Consider the following 13,132-nt stretch of genomic DNA (forward strand, 5'->3'; position numbering starts at 1 on the left):
CTGGCCCACTGTGAGGCCAAGCATAGCAGCTGCTACCAGAAGGAGTAGTGAACCCATACCAACTACTTAATATTGAGATGATATTGCCTTTTTTCTCAATGAAAAATATGCCCCTATAGTTTCCTCCTCTGGAACAGCCTTATGACAAGTCTAATTTCTCTCCAACTTGAAAATCTTTAAAATATTTAAAGACAGGTGTAAAGACTAAGAATTCATCTCCATGCCAAATATTCTCTGGTCTAAGACCTCATTCTTTAATGTAAAGTCCCCTCATACGGCAAGTCATGTGTTCATCTTCTAGTTTGTCTGTGTCTATCCCTCTTCGGTCCCCAGCATAATCTCCAACGTAGCACAATGGAGCAGGGTGAGAAGCCCTACATCACTGGAAAGGAAATGACTAGGTTTCCCCCAGCATTTGTCTAATATTTATATATATATATATATATATATATATATATATATATATATTGGGGAAACATCTTGGAAGTATTTTGAAGTGTAGATCCATCTGTCTGTAATTACCATACATAAAAGAAGACTCCATAAATACTGCCTTTCTTGTACCATGTGAATACCATGAGGTGCCAGAATATATGGACATATTCTGAAAATATACTACTTAGAGGAGATGGAGGCCCCCAGGTATAATTTCCTAAGTAACAGATCATTCAATTGTCATGATGATCAATAAGACCTATAAGCAGTTTTTTCTCACTGTCTTCCTCTCCTTTACTGAAATACAATACAGTGGACTACAAATGACTCAAGTCCTATCCTGACTTTGTAATTCAGGAACCATTCATTGAGTGGCTGTTACGTGAAGATGTTGTGTCAGATACATTTCAACATTTTCTCTAAGTGGTGGTTTGAGGAGCTACTGATTTACTGGCTGTGCACTGTCCCCATTGCTTATAGAATAACGTCTAAACTTCTTCATTTGATCGGCAAGATTCTTGAGTTCCTTATGATTATATTATATAATTATATTACAGAGTTGCAAATAATAGAAATGAACTCAATCTAGTATAAGTGAGAAAAGGAGGATGTGGTATAAGGATTGAGAAGTGTCTCATGGAATAGTGGGAAGGAGCTGCTTTCACAAGGGACTGGGTGGCTGTTGGGAACTAAGGCGGCCACTCTCTCCTTGGGGCTATATGGGCTCTCACCTCTGGCTGTCTCTGTGTGTCTGCTTTTTCTCCTATCTATTTGGGTCAGCTTTCCTGCACCACCATGCACATGGCAGAAGATGTCTGTTCCACAGAGAACAAGTTTATATGTCCTGCAGGTCCAGCCACGCCCAGAGACTGGCTGCATCTTTAAATCCCAACACCACATTTCCAGGGAGATTCCACCAGCCTTTCCACACCAAGGCCCCTATCAGCTGTAGCCAAGGAAGCAAGGACACATATTACAAATATGGCTGCGGGACTCTCACCTGATGGATGAAAGGGGGCCCTTCTCAGAGAAGAGGGGCTGAGCAGGCACCCCAAAATACACAATCCTTCACAGTCTGATTTCACCTCATGATGTCCACGTGCTTATTTGTTTTCATGCATTCACTCTGATCATCTCAAGCTTTTCATCTCATTAAGCACTACATCTCCATTTTTAGTCCTGGCTTCTCAGTTCCCTCCTCTAATGTAGAGATAATCATGCTGATTCTCAGGATTTGTCAAACAATCTTCTGTAGGATTGATTCTTGGGGGCAGGTTTAGGAGACACTCTAAGCCTTTGCCAGAATCTTCAGTATCTTTGCTTGGAGTAGAGTGAACATTAGATTCTAGCAAACATGTCCAGAACAGGGCAGACGCTGGAGTATCACTGTAGCCCCTAGGTGGCAATCATCCAACAGGACCCACAATCCACAGGAACATCCAAAGATACACTCACACTCCAATAATTGAGGGGGGGAGTGGCAGGCCAAGCTCCACCCGTGACTGAGAGGACGGCACAGAACCACCTTGAGATCTACCAGAAGCCGCGGTGGTGGTGGTGGAATAGCCCTGGGACACCAACAACCTCAAGACCTGGCAGTTTACACACAAGATATCATTGGAGCCTCACATCAACACATGGGGTAGGAAAGTACAAGCTGCACTTCACCCAGAGGAAACTGAAGCAGCAACATCAGACAGGTGACAGAGGCAGAGGTGGAAGACAGCTCTTCTGACCCCTCACCTAATGCTTTTTCTGCCCCAGTGTCCCCTTGTGCCCTCTAGTTGATCTGTGCCTGGAGGATTCTTCTCAAGACAGGACTGTCTGTGCTTCCAAGGGGGCAGCAGCTAGTTTCTGAGGCACTGGGCTTGGAGTACAATGCTGTTTTAGTATTCCAAGGAACAGACGTAAACAACTGTGATCAGGCCATGGCAACACCATCCAAAGCCCATCTCCCTGGAGGCCTGTACCCGTCAACAACAATCCTGTCATCTTGGACAGCTGGTCCACCACGTTCAACATGCCAAGTCTCTACTGACTGGCAACTCCTGGCTTTGTATTTTATTCTTTTTGGTGGTGTCTGGTGAATTTTTTATTTTATTTTTTAAAGAACTAAGGTTCTTGCCTCTTTGGTTGAACTAGTTGGCTTCCATTTCATTTTTTCAGGATAACTCAGTATATTGATTTTTCTTTTTGCTGATGATCAACTTGGCAACCATGCCTGTGGGGAAGCCATTTAGTTTTCCTGTTGTTTTAAGTTGGCTCTAGACATTTCAGACTGCCCCAGGTTAGCTGAATGGAGGCACTTACAGGGGTTTTGCAGCCACCTGCTCATTCTGAGAGGCCTGAGCTGGGTCAGCCAGGTGTGGAGTCTGCTCTTTGCCAACTGTTATCCAGTGTCTCAGATGACAATCCGAGCACTGGCAGGCGAGTCTGTCCTGTTTGTCACCTGTGGGGGGCCACACATCAGGGAAGCAGAGGTGTCTGGTGTCCGTCTGCTTCCCTCCAGCAGAGGACACCACCCTGGGCCACACTCACTCCTGCCCTTTTGGGGAAAGATCTCCATTTCATGTCACCAACTTGAATTTGAAGCCAAACTGTGTTGGGCTGTAGAACTTTTTGGATGTTTGACAGGTGACATTGTATCACAAGAACTCCTGAGAAGGAGGCGAGAGGTCTGAAAAATGCCTCCCTTGGCTGGTAGGCAGGAAACTAACTCTGGGGCTATTTGTATGATACAACCGTGGAAAAGCTGAATCATGTCTCCGTAACTCAACTTCTCCTTCTCAAAAATGGGGATGATTCTGTCCCTCGAAGCTTCTGAGGCCACTGGGCAGGGGCAGGAGCTATGTTCAGAAGTACCTGAGTCCTGTGGCATAAAAGCTCCCTGCTCATAAACAGGCATGATTATTTATCATTTTGTTACTACTTCTCATCCAGGCCAGACTTTGACTTCTGGTGGAATCCCATTTCTCTCCTCTTGGACTGAGTACTTGAACTCTTCAGGGAGCAGGTTTGTCTCCCCACCAAAAGACCTCTGGCTCATCAAATGTTAGTTATTGACCAGCCTCGTGCACAGGGCACAACACTGGCAGCTTAGATTGCAAACCCTCCGAGCACAGACAGTTTCTAACTCTGTGTTCAGTACAGCAACTAAAAATTAGCAGCAATCAAGAATAAGTTGAGATCATCATCTTGGGCTATTTTCTGTCTGGCAAGTGTGTGTATCCAGGCTTCTGCCACAGGCCTTCTTAGCAAAACCCCTCTCTCATTCCCTCTGTCTGCTCCACAGCCCAGGGGACAGCAGCCTGCACTTTGTGGGCAGCAGCCACTCATAACTTTACTTATTTGGGGCACACACTGAGGGAACAGGCAAGAATTCCTGCAGTATTAGATTGGGAAAGAAAGGATCTGCCCTGGATTTAGCAACTTACGCATCTCAAGTAGGAGTAGAAAAATTCTGAGTATTGGAATAAAGAAGAAAACCAAGAACAACGGAGGGTATATTTATATGAGCTGAGGAAGAACAATGAGGGATGGGGCTGCAGTGAAAAACGTTCCCTCCACTCCAGGTTTGGACACCCCTGTCTGTCTGAAGCAATAGCCTTTCCCTTCTGATGCTCTGGCAAGAGCGTCAGGATTTTCCCAAGAGCTCATAAGGATGGGCTGTTTTCGTTTCTCTAGATAAATTTGGAGGAAGACAGATTTCACAATGGAATCTCAGAATAGTCACCCTCAGCTAGAAACTGGCTCACAAGATTGGGCAGCTAGGCATGTGGCAGAAAAGAAAATTCCATCTAGGGCAATGTTTTCAGGAAGCATCCCCCCTACTGGGGGAAACGAGGGGGAAGGTTACAGAGAGAAGAGCAGGTAGGGAAAGAGGATCCCTTGAGCTAACACGTCAACATTTTCTTCTTCTTCTTAGTGTGGATGTGTGCTTCCAATGCACTCAAGTGAACATCCAAAGTGGAAACCATCCAAGCAGTGCCTATTTGGGACAAGCCAATCTCACGGCAGGAAGAACAAAGAAGGAGTCAACCACCAATGGCCAAGATACAGAGTATATCACATTTGCTCACATTCCACTGGCTAAACACAGAAAGTCGTATGGCCAAGCCCAAAGTCAACGGGCAGGGAATAGACTCTGTTCCATAGCAGGGGCCACCTTAAGTCACAGGGCAAAGGGCAAGGATGGGGAAGTAAAGGAGCAGCTGGGAAGGACAATACATTCCACCACAGCCCTGTATCATGACACACTTACGTAGCTAGTATATCCCTATCCTGTGGGCTTTGGGATCTTTTCCCAAAATCTGCACAGTATTTTAGGAGATGGCAAGTCCTTGTAGACTTTCTTTTTTAAATTGTGGTACAATATACAAAACATAAAATTTACAACAACCATTTTAATGCACACAGTTCAGTAGCATAAGCACATTCACGTCGTTGTGCTACCACCACCATCATCCATCTCCAGAACTTTTTCAGTTTCTTCAACTAAAACTCCAATGAAATACTAACTCCTCACTCCCCTCCCCACAGCCCCTGGCAACCACCATTCTACTTTCTGTCTCTATGAAGTTGACTCCTCTAGGTTTCTCATACAGTATTTGTCTTTTTGTGACTGGCTTGTTTCACTTACCATAACATCCCCAAGTCTCATCCATGTTGTGGCAGGTGTCACAATTTCCTTCCTTTTTAAGGCTGATAGTATTCCATTGTATGTATGTATCACATTTTGTTTATCTGTCGATGGACACTTAGGTCGTTTCCACCTTTTGACTGTTGTGAATAATGCCACCCATAAACATGGGTGTACAAATATCTTGAGTCTCTGCTTTCAATTCTTTCGGGTACATACCCAGACGTGAAACTGCTGGAAAACATGGTAATTCTATGTTTAATTTTTTGAGGAATGCCCATATTGTTTTTCATAGGTTGTGGCCTTTCTTATCTCTGAAGTTGTGGTAAGCAGAGACTTCTGCTGATGATGACTTTTCTCTGTTTTTGCCCGAGCCACCGATTCAGTCCCTCAGTCTGCTTCTTCCCATGTTTGATAGTATTAGTAAGAATTTTTAGGATTTTACTAATCCTAAAAGGATTAGTAAAGGTGACTGGTACTCATCTTCTTTTCTGAGTACCAGTGACGATGGGTGGGTGCAAAGTTAGATGCCACGTCAACTGTGGACTACGCAAGACTTCCCTTCAGCTACCATTTTTCGGTACTGACAGCAGAAAATTATTCTGCCTCTCTTGTTTGCTTGTTGTTGGGGTTTTTTTTTTTTTTTTTTTTTTTTTTAGTCCTTTTAAAAATCCTCTTGTTTATTTTATTGGTTTGGGGGAAGACAGATTCTATATTATTGTTTTATTCTGTCATTTTATCCTGGAAATCCGTTTCTTTAGTTTTTGCTCAAAATTGTAATTTATCTTTTATACAATTTCAGTGATGGCACATGTCTCAAGAGACTGCAGCTCCAGGCTAAAACATTGTTTTAAAATTATCTGTGGGTTATCACATTTTCCACAGCTTGTCAAGAGAGTAAAAAGTTCACTTTAATTACGCTAATGACTCTCACTAGGAGCTGTTACAATTTCCTTTATGTAGCAGAGGAAGGCCAGTTCTGTGGGTCTGAATACCTTGGCTTTCATGAATAATTCAATAAGGCAGTTAATAAAGATGAGTAATTGTTCACATGCAATTGGGGGTGAAATGATGGGAGATTATTCAAGCTTTTCTCAGCAGAGCTATGATATCATTTGGCCAGGTTTCTTCAGGCTCCCTTGCAATGCGGGAAGATTTTGAGAGTTATTACATAAATCTCTGCTCTCAACTTGGATGAAACTAAATAAAACATTTCTTAGACTGTGGATATATGCTCAGCAGGCACTGCAGGCCTCAGCATGGGAAGCTCTAAGTGAAGAGCTCCCAAATATCAGGCTTCAGTCCCAGATGAGGCTTTCAGAGACCTGATATTGTCCCTTGGTCCCTACAAACAGCCAATCCCTGACCCTTGTAGCAGAGGCAGCTTCAGTAGAGATGCAAAGATACTGCAGATCGTCTCAGCCTCCCTGGTGCTGGAGCATGGAGTGTGGCTCAGTCCTGGCTGCTGTGTCCTGAGGGTCCATGTGCTGCAGCTTCTGGGAGACTCTTTTTCCATGATGGTGACACTCCAGCAGAAATAGCCTCTGCTCTCTGCTAGCAGCTGTCTCTTCTGCACGCGCCCCTGGAACTGCCACGGCCATCTTGTGGATAAGGGAAGCTATGGGCACATGGAGACAGGCAGAGGGGAGAGGTGGGGGGAGGCCTGGGTCCTTTAGGACCCTGTGGAACAGTGGACTTCCATCTGGAACTGGAACTTCCCTGCCTTTAGTGTTTAAGTCACTTGTTGTTTAGTTTTGTATACTTGCAGCTAAAAGCCTTCTTATTTGAAAAGGATGTTAAATGGGAAAATAAGAACAAGGTAGTAACTTCTGCTAAAGAGAAATATATTCCTGTCTTTGGGGTTAAAATGTACTTTCTCTTAGAAAGGTACTTTTATGGCAATAGTGAATGATAGATTTTTAAAAATGTCTTTGCTTGGCAAAGCAAAATGTTAGCCACTCTACATCCGTCTTCAAAGTAGTTTGAAATTTTACTGGTCCATGAAATCTGAAAGTCTGGGAACCACTGCTCCAACTTGAGAAAAACTCATTTTTGGACCAGGACTAGGAATTGGGTTTTAGCCCAGTTGCTTTCCTCTCTGGCTACTCCTTATATGAAAGACTTGTGACTCCAAGTCCTCCCCTTCACTTGGTTTTCTGCTTAGAAAGATGAAAAAGGATAGGAAAGGCTAGTTCACTAAGCTTTCTTTTTTGACCAAGATATCAATAAACCATTGCTCATTCCTTCTCACTCTCTCTCTCCACACACACACACACACACACACATGCATGTGAACACACACATACACGTACACACACGTACACACATGCATGTGAACATACACGTACACACATGCACACACACATGCATGTGAACATACATGTACACATATACACATGCACACACATTCTACAGAGATGAATTCTCTTCTTCCTATTTACCCATCACCTATATTTACCAATTATTAACATTTGCCATATTTGTTTTATTGTTCTCTCTCTGTCCCTCCCCCCATTAAAAAATCAATTCTTTGAAAGCTATATATTTGCAGAAATCATGACACTTCCCTACAGATAACTTTTAATTACACATTTTATTCCACAGTTGAGTTTGTTACAATTAATTATTAATTACGTATGGGTACAGTTAGAAATTTTGCAGTGGAGTTGGAGTTGGATTTGGAGAGAAGTTTCGTTAACTAGTATAGATTTTGACTCGCTGATTGTAAAGAAAAATATGGCTGAAATCATTTGCAGCAACAAGGCAGTTACAGGAAGGCAACACTGTCTTGTGCAACTAAGGCTGGAAGCAGCCACGGTCCAGAAGGGCCAGAGAAGGAGGATAGTTTTCTCCAGGAGTTACTTGTTTTTGGACCACTCTTCTGGGACCAACAAGCAGAGAGGGATGCTGGATGTCCCTCTTCCTAAATGTGACTTGCAACAGAGAAACAGGATAGGCACTGGTGGCGGCAGAGTTGTTTTCTCATAAATCCTGGTTTTCCACAGTCCTGCTGGGCTTGACTTGCCAGCAGATGAGTCTCTTAACCTCTCTCAGCCTCGGTTTTCTCTTCGATAAAAATCAGTAATAATGACGATAAGATAATGGACAGAACGCAGCTACTATACTGCCTGGAATAGAGTATACAATAGGTGCTCATTAAGTGGTATATACAATTTTTATTACTTTCTTCAAGTTTGGGGACAGTAGTTTTAAAAAGAGCAAATGCAATTTTACAATGAAAATATAAATTTTTAAAATAGTAGTGTAGTCTTTTTTAAGAGTCTTTATCCTTTAGGGACACATTCTAAAATATTTAATGCTGAAATAATTTTGCTTAAATAATCCACAGTAGAGGAGTATAGATGGAAAGAAGGCCGGTCACATGTAGATAACTGCTGTAACCTGGGTGAGGAAGGCTGGAGTAGTTAAACAAGTCTCTCTGCTCTTTGCATATGCTTGAAAATTTCCAAAATAAATAAAAACAAAATAAGCAAAGTTGATAGTTTCTTGACTAAAGCAAAAAAGAAATTGAATTAAATATCTTCAGCAGTGCAGGAAACACTATTAATTTCTCAGCACCCCTTAAGCTTATAAAGGATATTGCATTATATAAGGACACAGTCACTCATTATTTTCTTCATTAGGACTTCCTGAAGGGACCCCATCTGTCTTATCAGAGCTTTTCTCCTAGGCAATTATCAGCAATTGAATTATTATGAACTTGATGAAAAAGATACCTCTGGTTAGACTACTGGCGGCGGGGGGGGGGGGAGTTGTAAACATGTTTAAAGTGAAGTTTTCTTCTTGATTTGGAGTGACAATGGACTCCAACAGTGTCCCTGACCATAGCTGTCATTGCTAATTTTGAGGAACAAGGGTTCCTGGCCACCCAAGAAGCCTTTTGAAGCTGTTTAGAAAGAAAGGGTGTGAATTTAAGATGATTTGGTTCTTTCAGGGGGAAAAAAAAGTATAAAAATTGTGGATTTTAAGGCACGTTTCAGCAAAAATGTTGGGAACAAAAGTTTGGTTTGGGTCTTGATATTTACACGGGTATCTGTTGTATAAAAACCCATGGTGAAAATTCACCCTTCAAAGTTGAATGAATAAGGGAGTAACTCTCCTCTTCAGAAGGCCACTCGCAGAGTTCCTCACAGCAGTAGTGGGCCCCATAGATTTGAGTATCTACGTACACATCAGTAACAACTTCCTTGAAAACTCTAGGAAAAAGGCAGACTAAGGGAGAAGACACTCAGTGCTGGCTTGTCAGCCCCACACCCGGCCACTTCAGGATCAGGGGACAGGCTCATCTCGGAATTATCATTTAAGCAAATGGGAAAGGACTCAAGCGATAGGAATGGGACACACTTACAGTTGTGTAAATCAAGGCACAGCCCAGTGGTGAGGAAGCAGAGCACGAGGTCTTGCACAGTTGGCGGCAGCGTCCCTCGTGCTGCTGGCGGACCTTGGTTAATTAGCCCTCTGGAAGGAGAATCTTGGAAGGACAGCTGTTTGCTAACCTCCAGGGTCTGAGACAGTGGTTTTGCCTCCTGTATTTAAGGGTTGACTCAATTCTGAGAGGTCAGAGACCTTTCTTCTCCCTAACAGATAACACGCCAGTTTAGGCCGTCCAGGTTCCAGCTAATTTTAGAATTGGAAATAGTATAACATTTAATGAAAGCTTGTATTCTATCAGTCTTAAATTGGATTATACAGCAGTGCCAATAATTTTTAGACAAAACACCAGCACTTTTGTACCGAAATGAGTGAAATCCTTCAAAAGAGTCACTTACTCAAAGCATATTTGGAATTGCTTTTGTGGTATCACCTGGGGTCAATTTATAAGACACGGAAGATTTTGTAGCCAAAATGATTATATGCAAATTACTCACCAGATTTGGTTTTGGACTTTTGTGAAAATCAAATCTATCTTTCCCTGGAAGATAGTCTAAACAAGCAATTTTAAGACAGTTTTGAGTGGTGATTTTGCTCTTAGAATGAGTACAGAGTGATCTCCGGTGATTACATGGAAGGGAGCAGCACTCATTTGGAGAGTTAAGTTCTAACGTAGCGATTTTAAAAGCCAGACTTAGGAGATAGCTGGTACATGCAGTTTCTGCAACTGAGATTAAATGTGGGAAGAAACAAAACAGTGGGTTCCCTCCTCCTTCCCTCCAGTAGGAGCTTCCCACATTGGTGGGGACTTGGCTCCTGAGCACAGCAGATAATAATGTCTTCCTGGCCCAGCCTACAATCAGAAAATCTTCAAAGATAAATGTGGCTACAGGTTATTACCTTGTTTCATAATTTCAACATATACTTCCTTTTTTAAACCTCAAAATAAAATATATTTAATTTCTCAATTTTACTTTTTTCTGTTCTAAAGTTTAAAACTCTGAATAATTATTCTTTATTGTAATTAGTTCAGCTGTGATAACTTTTTTTTTCCTACCCATTTTAAATCAAACTCACATTTTAGCCACGTCTGTGGGTGTTTTTTCAAAATATCAAGCAATGCTTATTATTATCTAGATAATAAGTACATAGTGTCTTTTTGAACTTGGGATGTCATCCTCCTTTGCCTTTGTATAGATACATAGAAAAAAAACAGGAGATTTTTTTATTCTAACAATAATACACTTGACAAACAGGAACTAAATGTTGATTCATTTATATCAGATTAACTTGAATGATTAAAAATAAAATACCAAAATTGATGATATTGAAGGAAGGGGAAGAGAACAGTGTGCTTTTTGCTTGCCTTTGGACCACAAAAGCAATTCCTTAGTGTACGTGAGCTTTGATTTTCCTTCTCCCCAGCCCCTTGAGTGACCTGGCTTGGGGAGGACTTAGGACGGAGGGCAGAGGCACACGAGGTCCACCTTGCCAGGCTGTCAGGCCAATGCAGCTGCTGGCCTGGGCACAAGCGTGGGCGGCCATCTGCGGCTCTCAGCACAGCTGTTTGATAGAGGGCCAGCCAAAGCCCTGTCGGTGGGGTGGAGGCAGGTGGCCAGTTGGGCGGCCGATACATTCTGGCATGGGCTGAAAGAACACCTGGTTCCACTCTGTGGACCCACCACAGAAGGTCAAAGAATGTGCTTGCTGGCAGCTATGCCATGGCCTGAGTTTTCAAGCCCCGATGGTCCTGCTCTGACTGAAACAGAGAGAAACCCACCTTTCTTCTTCAAAACTTACCCCAAAGCCAATACACGAATCATTCTGCTCCGGTTGCATGGAGGCAGGTCAGCAAGGCCATCTGTGTGGTGTGGGGGGCTGTCAGGCAGGGACAGGCTCTGTGATTCAAAACAGGACATTTCAGGGGAGGTGAGAGCCTTCATGTTGTTTGGCTGCTGCCATTGCAGACACCGTTCATCCTCCAATGTCTTTGACCTTCCTTCTCCTCCTCTTCCCACAAACTCTAACCACATGCTCAGAAACCACTTTTGGGGGTTTCCCTGGTGGCACAGTGGTTGAGAGTCCGCCTGCCAATGTGGGGGACGCAGGTTCGGGCCCAGGTCTGGGAGGATCCCGCAGGCTGCAAAGCGGCTGGGCCCGTGTGCCACAGCTACTGAGCCCGCCTGCCGTGGCTGCTGCGGCCCGCACGCCTGGAGCCCGTGCTCCGCAAGGAAGAGAGTATCCCCAGCTCGCCACAGCTGGAGAGGGCCCATGTGCAGCGGCGAGGACCCAACGCAGCCAAAAATAAATAAATAAAATAAATACATTTTAAAAATATATATTGTTTAAAAAAAAAAAAAAGAAACCACTTTTGGTCTCCAATTGTAATTTTGTCACCAGACATAGGAATTTTCATAGTGAACACCAACCACCACCTACCAGACAGGAGCCCAAAGTTCACCCTTCCCTGTCCCCTGAGGCCCCTCCTAAGGCCTCAGGCCCACTGCTTCCCAGGAAGGAGGACCCCATTTCCTCTGGCCTGGTGAGTCACTTTCTCTCTGGTAGAGGAGCATCCTCCCAGCTTCCTTGTCCTAGAGGCAGACCAGGCAGCTCCCTACTGTGTGTCAAAGAGGTGACTCTTCCTCACTGATCTGCAACTATTAGCAACTTAACCTCTCTGAGCCTCAGTATTGGCATCTGTAAATGGGGATTGACAGTATTGTCCTCAATAGCTTTGTTGAGAGAATATTCCATGAGAGAGCATATGCTAAGTGCCTAGCACAGAACCTGGGCACAGTAGGGCCTCAGCAAATACTGCTATGAATGAATGACTGCAGCTGATGCCGCTCTCCAGACACAGAGGCCACACCTGGCCTGGACTGGCCCTAGACTGGCACTTCCTCTGGCCACCTTTGCCTGGGATTTCAGGGGCCTCATCTCATGATTACTGTTCTGTGGGCCCATATGGTAGCCTGCTATCCACAACTGCCTTTGCTGGGGGCACAGACCAGGCCCTCCAAGAATTATATCCTCCTTGGGCTGGTGGATGCCACCAACTCTTGAGCCATTGACCTGAAGAAGCACTCTGACAGCTAGGGGGCCTGGAGCTGGTGTGATAACTTGCCTCTTCTTATGTGAAACCTCTCTGTAAGGGAAGGTATCCAAACCAAGATCCAAGAAGCTCAAGGCTTTCAGTGGGCTAAGGAAAGCCATTGACCAAGAGACAATATGGGCATAAACTTGGTTTCCTCCAGCCCTCAAACCACTATTCCGTTTCTGGCCTCAGATATCATCTGTGGATGAAATGAGGGACAAACAATGCTAGAAATAACCCTCTGAGAAAGAGACGGGAGAACAGACCACTTTCCTTTTAAGTTCCAGTCTGAGGTTTTGAAGTTTAAGGCACAAAACCATTGTGAAGAGCTGCTCTTTTTAAAAACATGTTAGTTTATTCCACACATTCTGATGATATGCATGAGACAGAATTGCAAAAATAGTTAATCTGTCCCTTTTTTTATTCAGACAGTGATCTTTTTTCTGTGACCACTTATTTAGAATTTTCCAGTCCTCCCGGCCTATGACTTTTTTTTTTCCTGCCTGAATTACATTTCTCCTCTCTTCTTTTAAAAGTAATGAATCTTACCCTTGCCACACAAATTCACGTAT

The sequence above is a fragment of the Mesoplodon bidens genome, assembly GCF_964165515.1.
Source record: "Mesoplodon bidens genome assembly, chromosome: 4".
Classification (NCBI taxonomy): domain Eukaryota; kingdom Metazoa; phylum Chordata; class Mammalia; order Artiodactyla; family Ziphiidae; genus Mesoplodon; species Mesoplodon bidens.